The sequence below is a fragment of the Sphaerodactylus townsendi genome, linkage group LG03 (assembly GCF_021028975.2).
Source record: "Sphaerodactylus townsendi isolate TG3544 linkage group LG03, MPM_Stown_v2.3, whole genome shotgun sequence".
Taxonomy (NCBI): Eukaryota; Metazoa; Chordata; class Lepidosauria; order Squamata; family Sphaerodactylidae; genus Sphaerodactylus; species Sphaerodactylus townsendi.
The window spans coordinates 131,289,463-131,306,992 of NC_059427.1; the positions used below are offsets into that span (position 1 = coordinate 131,289,463).

Here is a 17,530-nt window from a genome sequence, read left to right on the forward strand (position 1 = left end):
TCAAGTTATTTTATGTATTTCTCCACTGTTGGTTCTCCTTTCCTTCAGCTGCCCTGGCTCTGCATTCTCTGCCCTTTTGGCACTTTCTTCTCTAGGTCTCTTCCTAGCAAGTTTTCTGATCCTTGGCCTATATCATAAAGCACCCAGAAAGCACGTATGAAGCTAGTCTCATCCAGAATGACTGCTCTTCAAAGTGTGCACGTTTTCAGTTTCCAGGATTATGTGATTGCAAGAATACCTCTATGCAGCTACCTTATGGTCCTTCACTTCCAACACCTTACAGAAAACTTGCTTTCATTAAAAAGGGGCATTCTATTCTATGTAAAGCTGTTCTAAAATAGCATAAGTCGAGGCATTAGTTATTGAATGAATACATTTGACTTTTTCTAAACATGGAACTGGCTTCAACAAACAGAATCCAAATTCTGCACTGCTGCTACAGTGGAAAAGCAGAGCACTGTTGGTTTCCTAGCCATGTCATCTCTGAAAAGGTGGAAACAATTGCAATAGACTCACTGCTGATTACCCATGGTTAAAAGATGCCTCTTGTAGAAAGGAAGCTGCTGGAAGGGGCTTTCTAGTTTTTGATGGTTGCTGGGGGAAAGCTGTACAGTTAAAACTGCCAGAATGGCTTCCTTTCCTGTTTTGCTTTGCTGCCCACACAGTTGTGCAGATAAACAAAATTCCATGTCCCAGGGTGTCTTTCTGAATCATTAGAAGGCCAAAAATGAATTGGCCAAGAGAGGCTCTTAGTGCTGCTGAACACGTGTTTGGGGAAATAATGGAGCAGGCCGAGGAGTTGAGGCAAGCAAATAGATCTGGATGCAGATTATTATTCTATGATTGCTTTTCTCACTGTTTTCTCTGGAAGGAGACTTCTTCCTGTCCTGCTGCTCAAGGTGGAATTTGTTCATTTACAGTTTGTGCTTTTGTACAGAGGCCAGCTGCAGCCCTCGTAGTTTATATACCTCCCATCCATACAGTCTGAAGGAATCTGTGAGTTGGTGGTTAGTGCAAAGCGGGTGGGAGGGGCTCGAGGCCAGGACTTTTTGGCCTTTGACAGCCTTTGGCCTCACTGCCTGTGTGGGCCATCAGCTGAATCATCCAGTCACAGGGTGTGTTTTCTGTGAGCTTTCAACTGCTGGGCAACCAGGTTATTTTTCTTTGCTGGAAGGCAATACTTCCTAGTCTTGTGATTCAGGTTTTTCTTGAAGAAAGATGCCACTTGCTATCAGATACTTGTTTAGATAGATACCACTGTATATGCCAATATATAATCAGGATGTCTGGCCTACCATCTGCTGTGCAGCAGAGAAAAGGATGCAGTCCCTACGTTTAATAAAGTGACCGCACCTAGCATTAAACTCATACTTCTTGTGAAATTGAGTGGATTTGTGGATCAAATGACAATTCTAGTATTCTAGATCTTAGTTATCTGTTCATGGATGCTGTTGCTTCTAACCAAGGTTAACATTACACAGTGCCTATCCCATTCCATCCTTTCTCTCTTGCTCATGGTGGTAAATAGTGTAGCCTTTCTGTAATTGTTGCCATGTGTGCTCTAGTGATATATCTTGAACATACCGACACAGATTATACCTACTGGAGTAGCATCCCCAGGAAATAATCCTTGGATAGTGTAGCCCAGTGATGGCGAACCTATGGCACGGGTGCCAGAGGTGGCACTCAGAGCCCTTTCTGTGGGCACGTGTGCACAGAGTTCATCATGTGGGGATGGGATGGAAAATCACCCCCCCACACACACATCTAGGCTAGCCTGGGCACGATCCTTTACCTGGGAGTTGCTGGTAATGGGGCTTGCTTCTGAGTAAACCCTCCTAGGGGCGTGATACACCCATTCGAAGCATTGCATGGTTGCTTCACCAAGCTTACTCCCGAGTAATGTGCGCCTTGGAGCCAACCGTTTTTTCTAAACTAAAACCTCAGTATTCAGGTTAAATTAGCGTATTGGCACTGAGATAAATAAGTGGGTTTTGGGTTGCAATTTGGGCACTCGGTCTCGAAAAGGTTCGCCATCACTGGTGTAGCCTAAAGGTACAGTGCAGAGTGGGGTCTAATCCTGTTCAGCATTTTTTCTGTACTACAGATGCTCCCCGTGCATTTAGAAGTAAGTTTGCATAAAACCCACCCCTCCGTATCTTCTCTGAAGTGAATTTTAGAGAAAATTAAACATCTTCTTTATACATTTACATGCAGCACAGAGCTTGGTTAAAGTCATTGCAGTGTTTTTAGTGCTATACAAGGCAAATGTGCATCTATCTGAATTTAGTTCTGTGGCTCTTGTTCCTAGGAAGATCTACATACGTAGTATGTGACTTTGTAGAGTGTGATTTTGAATGTGTGGACTCCTTCACTTTTACCATACATTCTCTTTGGGTTTGATTCACATTCATGCACAGGCTTTCCCCTCTTTGGCACTTACCCTGCTCTCAGATCTGAAAATCCCCACGGTTTCCAAAAGTTCTGTGACTGCAACTTTTTTTTCTCCCTTTGTAGGGAAATCGAAGGAGATCTCTATGTGGTAACATTTCGTCAGGTTTTCTCGTTCCTCCCAAACATTTCCTGCCCAAACCACAGTAGTTCCTCCAACTCTACTTGCAACCATTTAAGGACAATCAGAAAGTTTGGGAAGTCCCCCTGCTAGCTTTTAAAAAAAAATTCCACAGTTAAAATCTATTGATGGAGCATTCAACCTGGTGAAATTGACAAGACTCTCATTAAGAGAGCTCTTGTCAGTCTTCCTGATCTCTCAGCTTCCTCTGCCTTCTTTCCTCCCTGCTTTCCCACTCAAACTACATGCAAGACTTTTAGCTTTTATTGCTTGGCATGACAGACCTTACCCTGGCTACTACCCCCAATGAGCATTCCTCCAGCTTAAGTGGCTTTTCCATTGGAGGAAGAGCTGGAATAAATTTTCAAACTTTGCTCAGTGGAAAGGGTAGGGGTGATAGCCACCTCAGCTGGCCTAACTGTGCTATTATCCTCAGCCTGAAAACCCTTCAGCTTTTAAAAAATTGCTGGATTTGCCACTGGTATCCACTCAGTGAGGATTTCACGTTTTACATTCTGCACTGGTATTGCTATTTACCGGAAAGCTGTATAGCATCTGCAGTCCAGCCTGGGTGGGGCATTTCAGGAAACAGCTTTGATCTCTCATGGCAACAATCCTTCTTACGAGCCTCAAAGAGTGAATAAGTGAGATAACCGATAAGAGATAAACCTGCCCATGGCCTCTCATATCGCTGTTTTTATGAAGCGTTGATTGCAGCGGCATACTTAGGAGCCCAAGGGAACTTCAAAAGCTGCACACTTGCACTGCACCACCTTGTACAAAGAACTGTAAAGAAGGGCGTGGGGGGTTATAAGACTCTAACTGAGAAATATTTGTAGTAACTCCTAAGTTAAAGCAGAATGTAATGTATATTATTTTTCTACTTTCTCAAGTTTTTTTAAAAAATTGTTCAAAAGCTGTGCTGAAAATTTCTCTGTTGCCATTCCTTAATGAATTCAACCGACTAGAATACAGTTCAGCATTCTAGAGGGGTGTCTGTGTTTAGTCTTACAGCAAAGAAAAGTGCTTTGCCATACCTTAAAAGGACAGGTGTCACATGTTGGTATGATCAGGTACCTTCCAAGCCCCACAACCCAACAGAGAACCCATTGCCTATGCAGATGAAAGATGGGCCAGTCTGGTGGCAGTGGAAGGAAGCACAGGGTAAGGGAATCAGGCACTTTTCTATCTTGTCCAGATCCCTCTCTCATCACCTCAGAGCTCTTTCAACGCTGTTGGGAATTCTGAGGCAAATCTCCTGTTTTCTGATAGAAGCATTGGAGAGACAGCAATCATGATTCTCTGGCATTAGACCCAGTGGTGACTTGTATTCCATTCTCCCTACTACAGCTATGGTGGGTTGAGAAAAGAATAAAGGGTCCTTTGAAATTATGTGTCTAAGGACCCATGAAAACCTGCTGCTGGCTCTGCTAACAACTGCACGTGGCACAAACTTTTGTGAGCTAGGAACCACTCTTGTCAGCAGCACAACATATGCACCTCTGAGCCAGAAGTCTGATTTACAGGAGCCATTATCTGCTATTAATTGGTCCCTGAGACTGGGTATTCAAATTATCCTAGTGATATGCAAGCTGTTTCAGTGTTGCTAGTTCCCAGTGGCGTACTGCTAATGGGGACATGGAGTAATGTCCCCGGGCACATGCCATTGTGTCACATGGGGGGGGCGCCGGCCAGCCAGGTCCCCGCACTGGGCCTCTTCCTGGACCTAGCCAGCGCCTGGCGGCTCCCCCCATGCTGAGACCCAGGCCCAGCCGCATGGCTGGGAGGCCCCTTCCCCACAGGCTGCATTGGCAGTGGCTGGCACCCGAGGCTGGGTCCAAATGCATGACTAGGAGGCCTCTCCCTTGCCAGGGGATCGGGCTGGCGTTGTCTGGCTGTGGCGTTGGGACCCGAGGCCAGGGATCACACCAGCCGCTGTGCCTGGCACCGCAGCCACACTGCGTGGCCGGGAGCCCCCTGTTCTTTCTCCCTTTCTTTCCACCTTTTCCCCTTTCCCCTTTCTTTCTCTTCTCCCTTTCTCTCACTTTCCCCCTTTCTCTCCCTCCCATTTCTCTCTCTTCCCCGTTTCTCTTGCCTCCCCTCTTTTCTGTCTCTCCCTCTCCCCTTTCTTTCTCTTCTTCTTTCCTTCCTCACTCCATCCCTCCTTTTCTTTTAGTTAACACAACTAGGGTTGCTTGATGCCCCCCTGAATCCACTGCCCCACTACAGCTGAGTCCGAGGGGGCACAATTTTCTGTAGCCATGCCTCTGCTGCCATGAAGTTTACTTGGTGTCCTTGAACAAGCCACTCACAGACTTTTTTGTGAGAATAAAATGGGGAAGGAAGAACAGTGTACACATCCCTGAGCTCTTCAGAGAAAGGATGTGATAAAAATGTACAAGATTTTAGATATTTGTGTCCTGCTTTTCTCCACACTGGGAATCCAGAGGAGCTTGACAACATCATTTCCCCCTCCTCTAGTGTAGGTAGATTGAGAGAGGGTTGAAAGAGAGGGTGGGCTAAACATCACCCAGCAAGCTTCCATGGCAGAGAGGATGTTTGAACGTGGGTCTCCCAGTTCCTGGTCTGACACTCTAACCACCATACTACAAGAGAGATAGTAATGTGACTGCCAATTTTGAATTATTGGAATGTGTCTCAAATAATATGTTTAAAAAACACTTCTCGATTATCTTTTCCTCACATCTTGAGGGGTTCCACTTGCTGCTTTTTCTTTTCTGGAAAATCACACATTCACAGATGGGAGTAGCAGGGAGCAAAACCATGCAACATTTTAGCGTATCAGTTGCTGTCACTGATCTTGGCTTGACATTCCAGGCAGCATCATAACTCATAATCACCGAATGGCAAAAGCCAAAAGTTATGCTGATGGAAAAACTAGGCTCCAAACATCTTCCAACAGCTTCTTGTAATCCTACCAAAGAGCCTACGGTTAAAAAAAAAAAAACACCTAGGTAACTCACAGACAGACATGACTGTACCTAAGTGTTAATTTTTTGGTCTCTGGCCTCATGCTGGTCAAACATTGCCCAGATGCTAGAATGTACGTCTTGTTAGCCCCCAAAAGTGTAACAGTGCCTGCTTGTTTAGCCTGCGAGGGAGTATGTGCAACGGTAATTTGTCCAACCTAATTTCCTTTTTCACCACCACCCATTCCTAATGCTGCCTTTCCCTTCCAGGATTAGTTCTTCTGAGCACAGTGGCTGAGCAGAACCTCCTCCCTCTGGCCTTCTGTTTATCATCCTCTGTCAAGCACATGCTGTTGCTAGGCAACAGTAAGGAAGTGCCAGCTGGAGCCACGTGGTTGTGGCCAGTCATTTCGTGTTAGCATCCTGGGGCAAAGCCTCATTTATTTCTAATCTAATGTTTCGAGGTGAACGACACAGCCAGTGTGTCCCAGACTCATTGCCAGTTTAGACAAAACTGCCTCTCTTGAGTTTTACTTTGATTGGAACAAGTTCTCCTCAGGATTGTGTTTACTGTTTCTGGCTGAATATTCATTATGTTCTGTATTTTTTTTAAAAAAAAAAATCCAGTTTAATCAAAGGTAAACATGGCCTTCTTTTTCATTTCCCTTAGCTGATAGCACAGATTAGAATTGGCAGTCAAAAGTTTATAACGTTTGAATTCTGTTTCATATGGACTAAGCCCTAAACGTTGACACTCTTTGGCTAGCCTCTTCTTTGTACGCAAAATATAAAATGTGGCAAAAGGGTTTTTTTTTGTTTATCCACTCCCATTTTTTTCAAAACTCATATATGGGGTCATTGTGTCTTTTCCTTGAATTAATTAGTAACAGTTTTGCAGTATAAAGCATATCGTTAGCCATGCTGTGCTGTTTCGATATACTTTGCAAGAGTGGGAAAATGTTTTGAACAGATTTAACTTGAATAACATTTACGTCTGTTAGAAAGAATCAGTTTATGCAGATGCTGTTTTGACTGACCCTTCGCCTTATGAGGACTAGAAAAAAAGGTGCTTTGGTTCTCATTTTTTAGGTCTATTATATAAAAATAAATTATTTACATGAAGCTGCCTTATATTGACTCAGACCATCAAAACCAGTATTCTCTGCTTAGATGGGAAGCAACTCTCCAGATTCTTAGACAGAAATCTTTCACATCACCTACTAGCTGATTCTTTTTTAAACTGGAGATGCTAAAGATGAAACCTGGGGCCTTCAGCATGCCAAGTAGATACTGCACTGAACTGCAGCCAGTAACCATAAATGCAATATGCTGCCATTTATTTCAAGGGTTTCTGTCTCTCTATGCTGCTATCTTTCTTCTGGGCAAAATGATTAATAATTACTCCTCTTTCTTTACTATTACTTTACTGCTGTTGTACTATCATTTTCTGCTTTAATGGTTGATGCTTTACTGTCACTTTCTTAGTGAGCTTCTGGGTTCTGCAACAGAGTATTTTGGTTTGCTCCCAGAATTGTACCCAGGACAAGATCAATGGATTTTTTGGTGCTGTTACAATAGGAGAGAGGATTGCTACAATTGTTACAATAGGAGAGAGGATATGAGGTTTATTGTCGAAGGCATTCATGGCCGGAATCACAGGGATGCTGTGTGGTTTCTGGGCTGTATGGCCGTGTTCTAGCAGCATTCTCTCCTGACGTTTCGCCTGCATCTGTGGCTGGCATCTTCAGAGGATCTGATAGTAGGAAAGGAGTTTTTTCAAAAAAGTTCTGATTCAAGGTTGTTGTTTTTAAAGGTCCCAATGAATGCTGAGACTGAATTGTTTTCCTCAAGAGAACTAAATGCTTCTGAATTCCCCATTTGAGTCTTTTGGAAACTCCTATGCAATGTGTCTGCCCAGTGGCATATCTGCCCAGGGACATGGGTTAACCCATGTCTCTGGGCACACACCATCTGGTCACGTGGGGGGCACAAAATCAGCCCCCCACAAGACCAGAGAGTCAGCCTTCCTGAGGGAGGTAACTCTGACAACACATAAAGCTGAAACAGTTTAGCCCTAGCCAGAGCTTTTTCAGCTGGTTGCCGGCTGAATTAAAGTAAGTGGAGGTGGGTCAGTGCCTTAGACTATGTTTTCAAATTATGATGATCATTTCAACAACATGCCCATGAACCTTTGCTAAATGTGCAAATTGGTAATTTGCATATTTAGCAAAGGCTCATGGGTATGTTGTTGAAATGATCACCATAACGTGAAAACATACAAAGAAAAGGAACTGAGCAGAGAAATTTCAAGGGCTAGGAAGCAGGTTTTTCAGCCTGTCCACCATCCCTTTCTATGAGCTTTTGGTAGTGACCAGTTCCACCACTTGGTTTGGCCACCATCACATCTAGTTTTGTGTCTTTGTGCTTAGAGACAGCTAAGCATGAAAATGAACTGTCTGTGTTAATGAAAACTGCTGTGTTAATGAAAACTGCAAATGTTGAGTTCGAAAGGAGCCCTCTGGAGACCTGTGCCAAAATGAATTGTTCTTCGGAAGCAGGAGCTGTTTGCTGTCAAAACATTAAGTGTCTTGCCAGTAGGGGAGAGTATCTCCACTCAACCATTTGGGAAAAGAGTTTTAATAGTAAACAATACTTCTGCTTCTTTCTGCAGGATCACATTCCAAAATAAAGAAGTAAATCGCAACATAAAGGATTCTAACAGAACAACCAAGCTGCTGAAGGACCCACTCATCGTGTAGAAAAGATATCAGCTGATGGGGGAAACAACCTGTCTGAAAGTGTCAGAAGATCTTTTGCTTATGACTAGAGGTCCACCATGTGCAAGATCCACAACAGGTGTCTGGTGGGCAAGAGGATCTTGTTTTATCAATGGAAACACAGCATGGGCTCTTCAGTTGGAAAATGGATAGCTCACTAGTAGCTATGCTTGCTGAATCCGTTAATTTTGTTGTGCTTTTGCTGGATTTTCAGCTTACAGATGCTGCCTCCTTATCTAACATGGTTGGATATTTTCCTGCACTAGAGACTTGAAAACCACTTGTAGCAAACAAACATTTAATCACATTTGAATGTGTATCGTCCTTCAGAGTTTGTCTATTTTTAATAGAAATAGATGAGACTTTCTCTTGCTTTTTTTAGTTCCCAGGTTCACCTGATATTTACCATGTTCATGGTTGGCTTGCTTTTTTAGTGCACACTTGTGCATCAATTGGGCAACTGGACAAGGAACATCAATTGGGCAACTGGACAAGAAACATTAGGGATTATTGGAAAAACTGGGGTCAGTTCTTCATGGAGTCAGAGCGACTTGCTCTTGGGAAAACTCAGGCGATACAAATTTTCTTTTAAAGGAAGAGAGACAGTTTTGCAGTGTATATTTCAGAAAGTCCATCTGAAACATAAGAAGCCAGCTGGTATGAGCTCCGAGTAAATAAGCTTAGGGATAAGTTCCAATAAAATGTGGGGGGAGGAGTACATTAGCTCCATACCCTCTCTGAAGGGTATGGATGAAAGTAAATCCTTAGCAGGGCTTAAAGAAGCAAAAGGAGTAATGTTTCTTATTGCGCTTGAACCTACCCAATATTTGGGTCAGGACTAGTAAATTCATATTGCCATTTCAGCATCTTTCCCTTCTGTGCAAAACCAATAAATTAGCATTACTGTCTTGAAATAAAAGTGCTGCTGTGCTAGGTCTGCCTGCCTGGGTATCTAGTTTTCTTCAATGGCTGGTAGAACAAGCTAAAACGTATAGGTAACCATAGGGAATAAACAAGTGATATATGACTTATCTGACATGATGGTGCTTAGTGATCCCAAGCAAGTGGTGAGGACAAATAAGAAAGATGGTATTTGATAGGCCTGGATTCAGTTGAACCGCAGTGTAGTCTCAATGAATTCCAATATCAAAGAGAATATTGGCCTGCATGAGAAATGATAAAAGTCTGTGGTATGTCGTGTATATGTCCTAAATTTGCTGTTCCTAATTTCTGGTTTACTGGTGTTCTAGTGAAATAAAAAAAGAGGTTTTGTATTTGTGTGCATCGTAAGTCTGTTCAGAACCACTGAACTTATTCCAACCCAAGTTCCAGTAAACTAAGTGCAATTGAACTCGTATCTACAATGTCTGACCCTTTAAATATTGTCACATTACTTGGTGATTGGAATATGCTGCCACAGGAGGTGGTGATGGCCACTAACCTGGATAGCTTTAAAAGGGGTTTGGACAGATTTATGGAGGAGAAGTCGATTTATGGCTACCAATCTTGATCCTCCTTGATCTGAGATTGCAAATGCCTTAGACCAGGTGATCGGGAGCAACAGCCACAGAAGGCCATTGCTTTCACATCCTACATGTGAGCTCCCCAAGGCACCTGGTGGGCCACTGCGAGTAGCAGAGAGCTGGACTAGATGGACTTTGGTCTGATCCAGCTGGCTTGTTCTTATGTTCTTATGTACTTCTGAAGATGTTTCTTATAAGACGAGTAGAAAAGGGCAATGCTAAAGCACATTACTGATATTGCAGCCTGTTGCCGAGCAAGTTGTTGTCACTTTGAGGATTGGTTTCACAAAGAAAATACACTCAAGTGTCTCATTTTGTGTTAGGCAAATGTTTTCCCTCAGTCATCATGTAATTTCTTCAGATGTTTTAATATTTGAAAAGGAGGCAAAACTTTGTCAAATGCAAGACACCAGTCCCTTTCAATAATGGACACATTAGAACTATGGCTTTCCATAGGTCAAGCATCTGGCTAATGCAAACTCCTGTAATTTCCTCCAAAATACAGACTACCATAATATTCATGGTTAACCTGATTCTGAACTAGAAGGTTTGTTCCTTCCATCAGTAAGTTACCTTGATGTTGAGATTGTACATAGCAAAAACCCAGGCAATGGTCAGGAGGTTTGGCTTATTTGGATAAATTCATTTTTGATTTGAGGTCTTTTTTTTAAAAAAAGTTGAACCAAAAAGCAAAATGAATTGGCTGGACCTCAAACTGACAGTGCAATCTAATCCAGTATATTGTCAAAGGCTTTCACAATCACAGGCTGTGGTCTACACACATCTTACCATGACATGCCTCTGAAGATGCCAGCCACAGATGCAGGCAAAATGTTGGGAGCGAAACTACCAGACTACAGTCACACAGTACAGAAAACCCACAACAGCCAATGAATCCAGTTCAGTTGTATGATCAGTTGCTTAATTGCTCTTTGAAATAGGCTTTAGTACATTCAGCAGTAACTGTGATGACGTTCCAATTCATTCATTCATTCATTCATTCATTCATTCATTCATTCATTCATTCATTCATTCATTCATTCATTCATTCATCTCTATTTTCTCTCTGCCTCTCAGTGTTAACAATATGATGGTTGAGGCCATATGGCAGTAGTAATTTAGGGGACCCCTCTAGATACTTCTTTTGCAATACAGTTTGAAATTATTTTGAAGGCATTTTTCTGTTCATTCTTCTAAGGTTCTTTCAGTCCCTCACAAAGTCATTTTAAAAAAGAGTTTCATTCAAAGTGCATTAGAATTATATAGGCAGCACTAAAGTACATTGTATACACAGTGCCAGAACTGCCAACAGGAGGAGTCATTGCTCTACTGAACACCTCTGTTCACTGGTTCAAAGGGAGCAACAGAATGGAAGCATGAGGACAACCCAAATAGAGCAAGAAGCAGAGATGTGAACCTGCCCATGGATGTCCATTTAGTTGTCTTAGCTGTCCACAGGTACAGATCAAGCATAATGGCTCTCTATTATGATGCATCCATGCACACAGCCAACATCACACACAGCACAGAGCCTATTTCCATGCAAATGTACATATTGAAGAAAGCAGTTTGTATGTGTGTATGTAGACAGCATGCTTTATGTTGTCCTGGAATGCATAAGTCATGTACAGGACTAGGCAACTCAGAGTGGCAGAATGTATTGCTCTGGAAATGCTTAAAAAGCTCCCCCCACCCACCCACCCACCCACCACCACCTCGAGAAGAAGAAGAGTTTTAATTTCTACCTGGCCTTTCTCTCCTCAAAGTGGTTTACAAACTCCTTTTTTTTCTTCCCCAGAATAGTCGCCTTGTGAGGTAGGTGGGGTTGAGAGTGTTCTGAAGAACTGTGACTAGCTCAAGGTCACCTAGCAGACTTCATGTGTAGGAATGGGGAAACAAACTTAGTTCACCAAGCAAGAGTCTGCTGCTCATGTGGAGGAGTGGAAAATCAAACCCAGTTCTCCAGATTAGAGTCCACCGCTCTTAACCACTACATCATGCTGGCGAAGGTTGAGAAAGGAGTGTGCAAAAGTACAGAAATATTAATGTACGTAGTCTATATCTTTTTACATGTATACTTCATTTATATCTTGCCTTTCTCCCCAAAGTGGATCTAAAAGGGCTTCCACTGTTCTCCTCTTGTCCATTTTATCTTCACAACAGCCTTGTGAGGTAGATTGGGCTCAAAATGTGTGACTGACCCAAGGCCACTCAGCAAGCTTCCACAACAGAGTGGGGACTGGGACATCAGTCTCCCTGCTCCTAGTCTGACACTGTAACTATTATAGCACACTGGCTCTCAATAATAGCAATCAGAGGAGGCATTCGACAGTTCTGGTTAGCCTGTTTTCTTTTCAAATCTTTCTGAAAGCTCTCCATTTTGTTCGAAGTGGGTGTGGGCACAACTAATAACGTGTCACCTGGCATACATGCAATTTACGATGCTTTCAGGTTGAAAATAAAACGTTTCCTCTGGTGAGTTCTCACTGTTTTTTCCCCTTTGGTTTTGGAAGTGTTTGCAAAACACTTTTTCTCTGTCATATTTGGATTTTTTTTTTCAGAGTTACTTTTCACTGAAACATTTCCAAGCTGGCTTCCCTTGCAATGCGATCATATTTGAAAATTTTTATCTTTCCCACCATAAAGCCTGGCTATTTTCCATGCCTCTGTGCTGTCACCCAACTTTTTTCTTGACGACTGGTCTGCCATTTTTTCATGTTCCTATCCTCAATTCTTTTTCCCTTACCTCTTCATATTTGTCATTATATATGGGATAATTTATTTTTTTTGCTGTTTTGTGTGAATCTACGAAGCATTGATTAAATGGAGTTACAGAGCACTGCAGCAATAAATCAACGAAGCATCGCTTCAACAAATAAGCAAAAAACTGAAAAATCCTCATGGCAGCCATGAAACATTTGGAGGAGGTGAATGTGGAACGTGTCGTGGTAAAGGAGAGGGGATTGAAAACATTCTGGACATGTTCTAGGTGACTTGTGCAGAAAAATCCATTGTCATTTTCTGCTTAAGGAAGTCCATTTGAGTGGATGCGGTGTCTGATACAATGACAGTGATTACAGCAGAGTGTAATGAGGACATGCCACAACATTTTTGTAAACAGCTATGTTTAAATGTAGCAGAAGGGAATGGCAATGAGATATAAAAATTGCTTATTAAAGGTTTTATTCCTTTGAAGACAAGTTACCCATTTTTGCAACAACCCCCCAAAACAGCGTATATGTTCACCAGATCTTCAACAATAATTCTAGCATATTTCTGTAAGCGCATTGCCAACTGTCTACCGCACTTCTCATGGATAATGTTTGGATCTTAATGCAGTGCTGAAATGTGGCACTGTTGACACATCTGGGTAGACAGCCAAAAGGATCTATTTAAACGGGTAACTCAGTAATAAAAGGGTGTGAACGCAACAAAAGTAATCTCCTGGATTTATTGAGGTTTTCTGAATAGTTCTCTTGGCAGGTCTCCTTCTGGGCATATGGAAGAGCTTCCTTTGTGGTGGAAACTCTATCACAGGAATACTCTGCAAGGAAATTACATGTTTTCCCATTAGTGAATCTATCTGGGCTTTTCATGATTGCTGTGAATCCCATTGTTATGGCCTGCTGGGGATTCAGTGTGCGTTCCTCTTAATGATGGTGCACTCTTGACAGTTCATTTAAGGGTGTAGTTAGCTGTTTGGCAACTGAAATGACTGTGGGAACAAATGTGTGTGTTTCATTTGCAGGTGGGTCTGTTGGCAACACATTCAAGAGCTCAGTGGGAGACAGGCTGCAGGGAATAGAAAAGCGGATCTTTTTCTCTGATGCTGTTTGTGGAATGTCCTTTCTCCGAAGATGCTGATCAGTAAAATTTCACCTTTTAAAGCCAGCAGTGAAAACGTTTGCTCACAAACATTTAGCTGTTGCATTATCAAACAGTGAAATGTGTATTACACAAAATCCATAAATAAATGCTTGTTTTCAAGATTGTTGAATGCTGCAGATGCTTGAAATTGAGTTGCACCTTCATTTACTGCATATGCATCCCAGTATACAACTCAGTGGGCTGTAGATATGATAGCTTTTCAGAAACCTAGAGGCAGCACTGTAATTATTATTCACTAGCGGGGCCCGGCCACGCGTTGCTGTGACTTATTGTGGTGAAATGGGAAAGGAACAGTAGCAGCAAATCAATTGCAGAAGCCAGTAGTACGTGCTCATGGAAAAGCACAGGCTGATACTGTGAGATGCCATTGATGTGTATGACCGCATTCCTTGGGGGGGGGGATGGAAAGGCACCCCTCCCACACATCTAGGCTGGCTGATCACGATCCTTTACCTGGGAGTAAGTTGGGGTGGTGGCAATGGGTGTCGCTTCTGAGTAAACCCTCTGAGGGGCACGACTCAGTCATTCAAAGTATGTCATGGTTGCTTTACCGAGCTTACTCCTGAGTAATGTGTGCCTTGGAGGCAACCTGGTTTTCTGAACTGTGACCTCAGTATTCATGGAATCTAGGCTGGCTGGGCCCTCCCTCCCCTCCCTTGCATGCCGCCCCTCACTCTCTCCCCTCCCTCACTTCTCTTCCCTTGCATGGCACTCCTCCCCCTACCTACCTCCCCTTTCCCTTTGCTAGAGTGGGTGGTTCATATCCAGATGCTGGTCCCCCTCCCTCCCCTCCCTTGCATGCCACCCCTCACTGTCTCCCCTCTTCAACTTCTCTTCACTTGCATGCCTCCCCCTCCGTCCCTTCCCTCTTTCACCCTCTTTCACCCTCCCTTCCCTTGCATGCCACCCCTCCCTCCCTTCCATCTCCCTTTGCTAGGGTTGGTGGGTCATATCCAAATGGTGGGGCCACTCCCTCCCCTCCCTTGCATGGCACCCCTCACTCTCTGTCCCCTCCCTCACTTCTCTTCTCTTGCATGCCTCCCCCTCCGTCCCTTCCCTCTCCCCCGCAGAATGTGTATGAGAGTAGGTGTGTTGTGTGGTAGTAGTGGGTGAGGCACAGAGCGTGAAAGGTACCTGCGTGTGTGTGTGGGGGGGGAACCCCACCTGATGTCTCACACGGCAACGGGTGTGTTTCATGTCCACTTTTATTGCCTATGTACTGTTTTCACTGCTCATATCTGGCCATCTGAGCAAACATTCTAAGGGCACAAACATTCTAAGGGTGACAGCTACACACAGGCAGCTTCATGGCCAGGTGCACCAGGAAAAAGATGTTTTACCTGGCTCAGGTGTGTTGTCTGACAGCGGGAGGTACGTAAGAACACAGTCGGGAAAATGAGTAAGTGTCTGTGAAATTTTCAGAGCATTTGGGCCAGAGGGTGCGGGGTTATTCTCGAAGCAACAAACACATGGTTCCATTTATATATATATAGGTAGTACAAATGAAGAAGAGAAAGAGTTTGGATTTATATCCCACATTTCTCAACCACAAGGAGTCTCTAAGAAGCTTACAAATTCCTTCCCTTCCTCTCTCCACAACATACACCTTCTGTGGTAGGTGGGGCTGTGAGAGTTCTCAGAGAACTTTGACTAGTCCAAAGTCACCCAGCAGGCTTCATGTGCAGGAGCAGGGAAATATCCAATTCATCAGATAAAAGAGTCCACTATTCATGTGGACGAGTGGGGTTCTCCAGATTAGAGTCCACTGCTCCGAACATGTTCATTTCTTTTGGTTCCAATAATTGATTGGGTCCAGTGCAGCATGTGATGTCCATGGGTGTAAGTGTGACTTACATGGTTTCTCTGTCCCACAGCATCCCAAAATGATCGCTGAAATTCTCTTAGAAGGGGCTACTGCTCAAGGCACATTCTGCTGGCAGAAGTCCTTCCACCAAATCAAACCAGTTTCCGCATGTTTATAACTCTTGCAATTGTAACATGGAAGTGCTGAAATTAGCACTGTGAAATATGACTAGCACTGGTGCTATGGATTCGTATGCATTTGACTTAACTATTCCTGGTACCTGTTAGAATAGCATCCAACATCATGGCTGATGCTAACATTTAATGTTTAATAATCTTGAAAGGCAGTTTTTTCTTTATTGTTATTCTCTACCAATATATTTGTCTTATTTATTTGGTTTATATATTTATATGCTACTTTTCACCACAGTGGCAATCTACATTAGCTTACATTGTTCTCCTCTGTTCCATTTTATCCTCATGATAGCTCTGTTCTTACCTGAAATGATCGGGTCTGCCTCTTTTAGAGTGGGAGAATTGGCAAGGGCAGAACTGCAAGAGAACAGAGTAGAAGTTTAAAAAAAATTATTGAAAGGGTAAAAAGAATAAACTTAAAAGCACACAAATCAAAGCAGCAGAGAATTCACACAGTCCTAGGATATAGACAGTGTTGAGGGTAAAAGTCTGGAAAAGAAAGGATGGCAGGGGGGGATATGGGGAAAATTATCCTATGAGCGGAATCCAGCAACCTGTGCTGAACTCTGAAAGAAGATGGAATAGGAAGCTGGCAGGTGGTGTTACTGAACCAAGGCAGTTCAGAGTACACTGGACACAATGCAACTAGACCAGAGGTTTAGTCCAGAAATGCTGAGACTTGACTGCAGAGTGGGCAGCTAATTTACAGGAAAGATTGGGTCCTCTAGCTATGCTAAGAGAGCTTAATCTTCCTGGACGAAGGAGGGTCCTTGTCTTTCAGTAGTCCTTGTCTTGTCGTTGTCTTCCAGTGGTGGATACTTAAAATTAATGCAGGACACTTAGACCTAATGTTCTAAGCCAGAGATAGAGGGAAGCTGACTCAATCACAGCTTTGGGACAAAGCTAATGTAAATGAAGGTGGTCTTGGGAGAAGTTAGTTAGAAACCAGAACATGAGATTAGTATTTCAGGAGACTGCCTGTCAGGAACTTATTGATGAAATCATATTAGCGTACTCTTTGTTTCACAGAGGCAGGTGTGCTGAGGCTGGAGGTGGGAACCTTCTTTCCAAGCTGGGATATTGTCTTTTCCTTAATACTTTTAAGAAAAGGTGTGGCAGGCTTGCATTTTAAATTGATATTAGCAGGAGCTAGCCCAGACAGACTTCTGTTCCTATGGGTGGCACTGAGCTAATGCAAAGGATGGCATCCCATCTTGGCACTGCATTCCTAGGCCACCCTAAGGGTTGGGAGGGTGGGTAGTGTCACTGTTGTCCTAAAAACAGAGCTCCCCCACCCACCATGGTTTGGTCTGGTAATACTGGGATGTAGGTTAGACTGAGAATGTATGACCGGCCCAGGGTCCTTTTACAAGCTTCCATGGCAGAATGGAGAATTTAGCTTAGGTCTCCTAGATCCTAGTCCAATGCTCTAATCACACCACTCTTCCATGGAAACAGAATGGCCATGGTGTTTTGCTAATACTCCTGTTGCACTGTTTGCAATTGTGACACACAAACACTCCACGCAGTCCTGAAGCCTGTCTTACTCTCAGGTGGCATTGGCCCCTGACCTTCCCCAGGCCTCAGAATGGGGAGAGGGTTATACTACCTTGTCTCTCCCCTGGATACCTGCTCTCATAGGTCTGGCATAGGACCCATTTTTTCCCTGGCTTATTGTGGGAACTACCTTATATGGGTTGGGTTTGACCCTGTTCCCCAGCTTCCCTCAAACCCCAGACCTCTAGATTGTCTAGCTCAGCGATTCCCAACCAGGGTTCCGTGGTACCCTGGGGTGCCGTGAGCATGTCCCAGGGGTACTGCAGCAATGCTACTGCCCCCCTC

The 17,530-nt window shown here is 43.5% G+C and overlaps 1 protein-coding gene across 2 annotated transcripts in view; it reads left to right on the plus strand.

Moving 5' to 3' along the window:
- SLC39A11 (solute carrier family 39 member 11) overlaps positions 1–9,633 on the plus strand; it is a 549,451-nt gene extending 539,818 nt beyond the window's left edge. For both annotated transcript variants that reach the window (XM_048488149.1, XM_048488150.1), the window contains exon 13: positions 8,174–9,633. The gene's annotated coding sequence lies outside the window, so the exon portion shown is untranslated. The remainder of the gene's footprint in view (positions 1–8,173) is intronic.
- Positions 9,634–17,530: the final 7,897 nt, after the last annotated feature.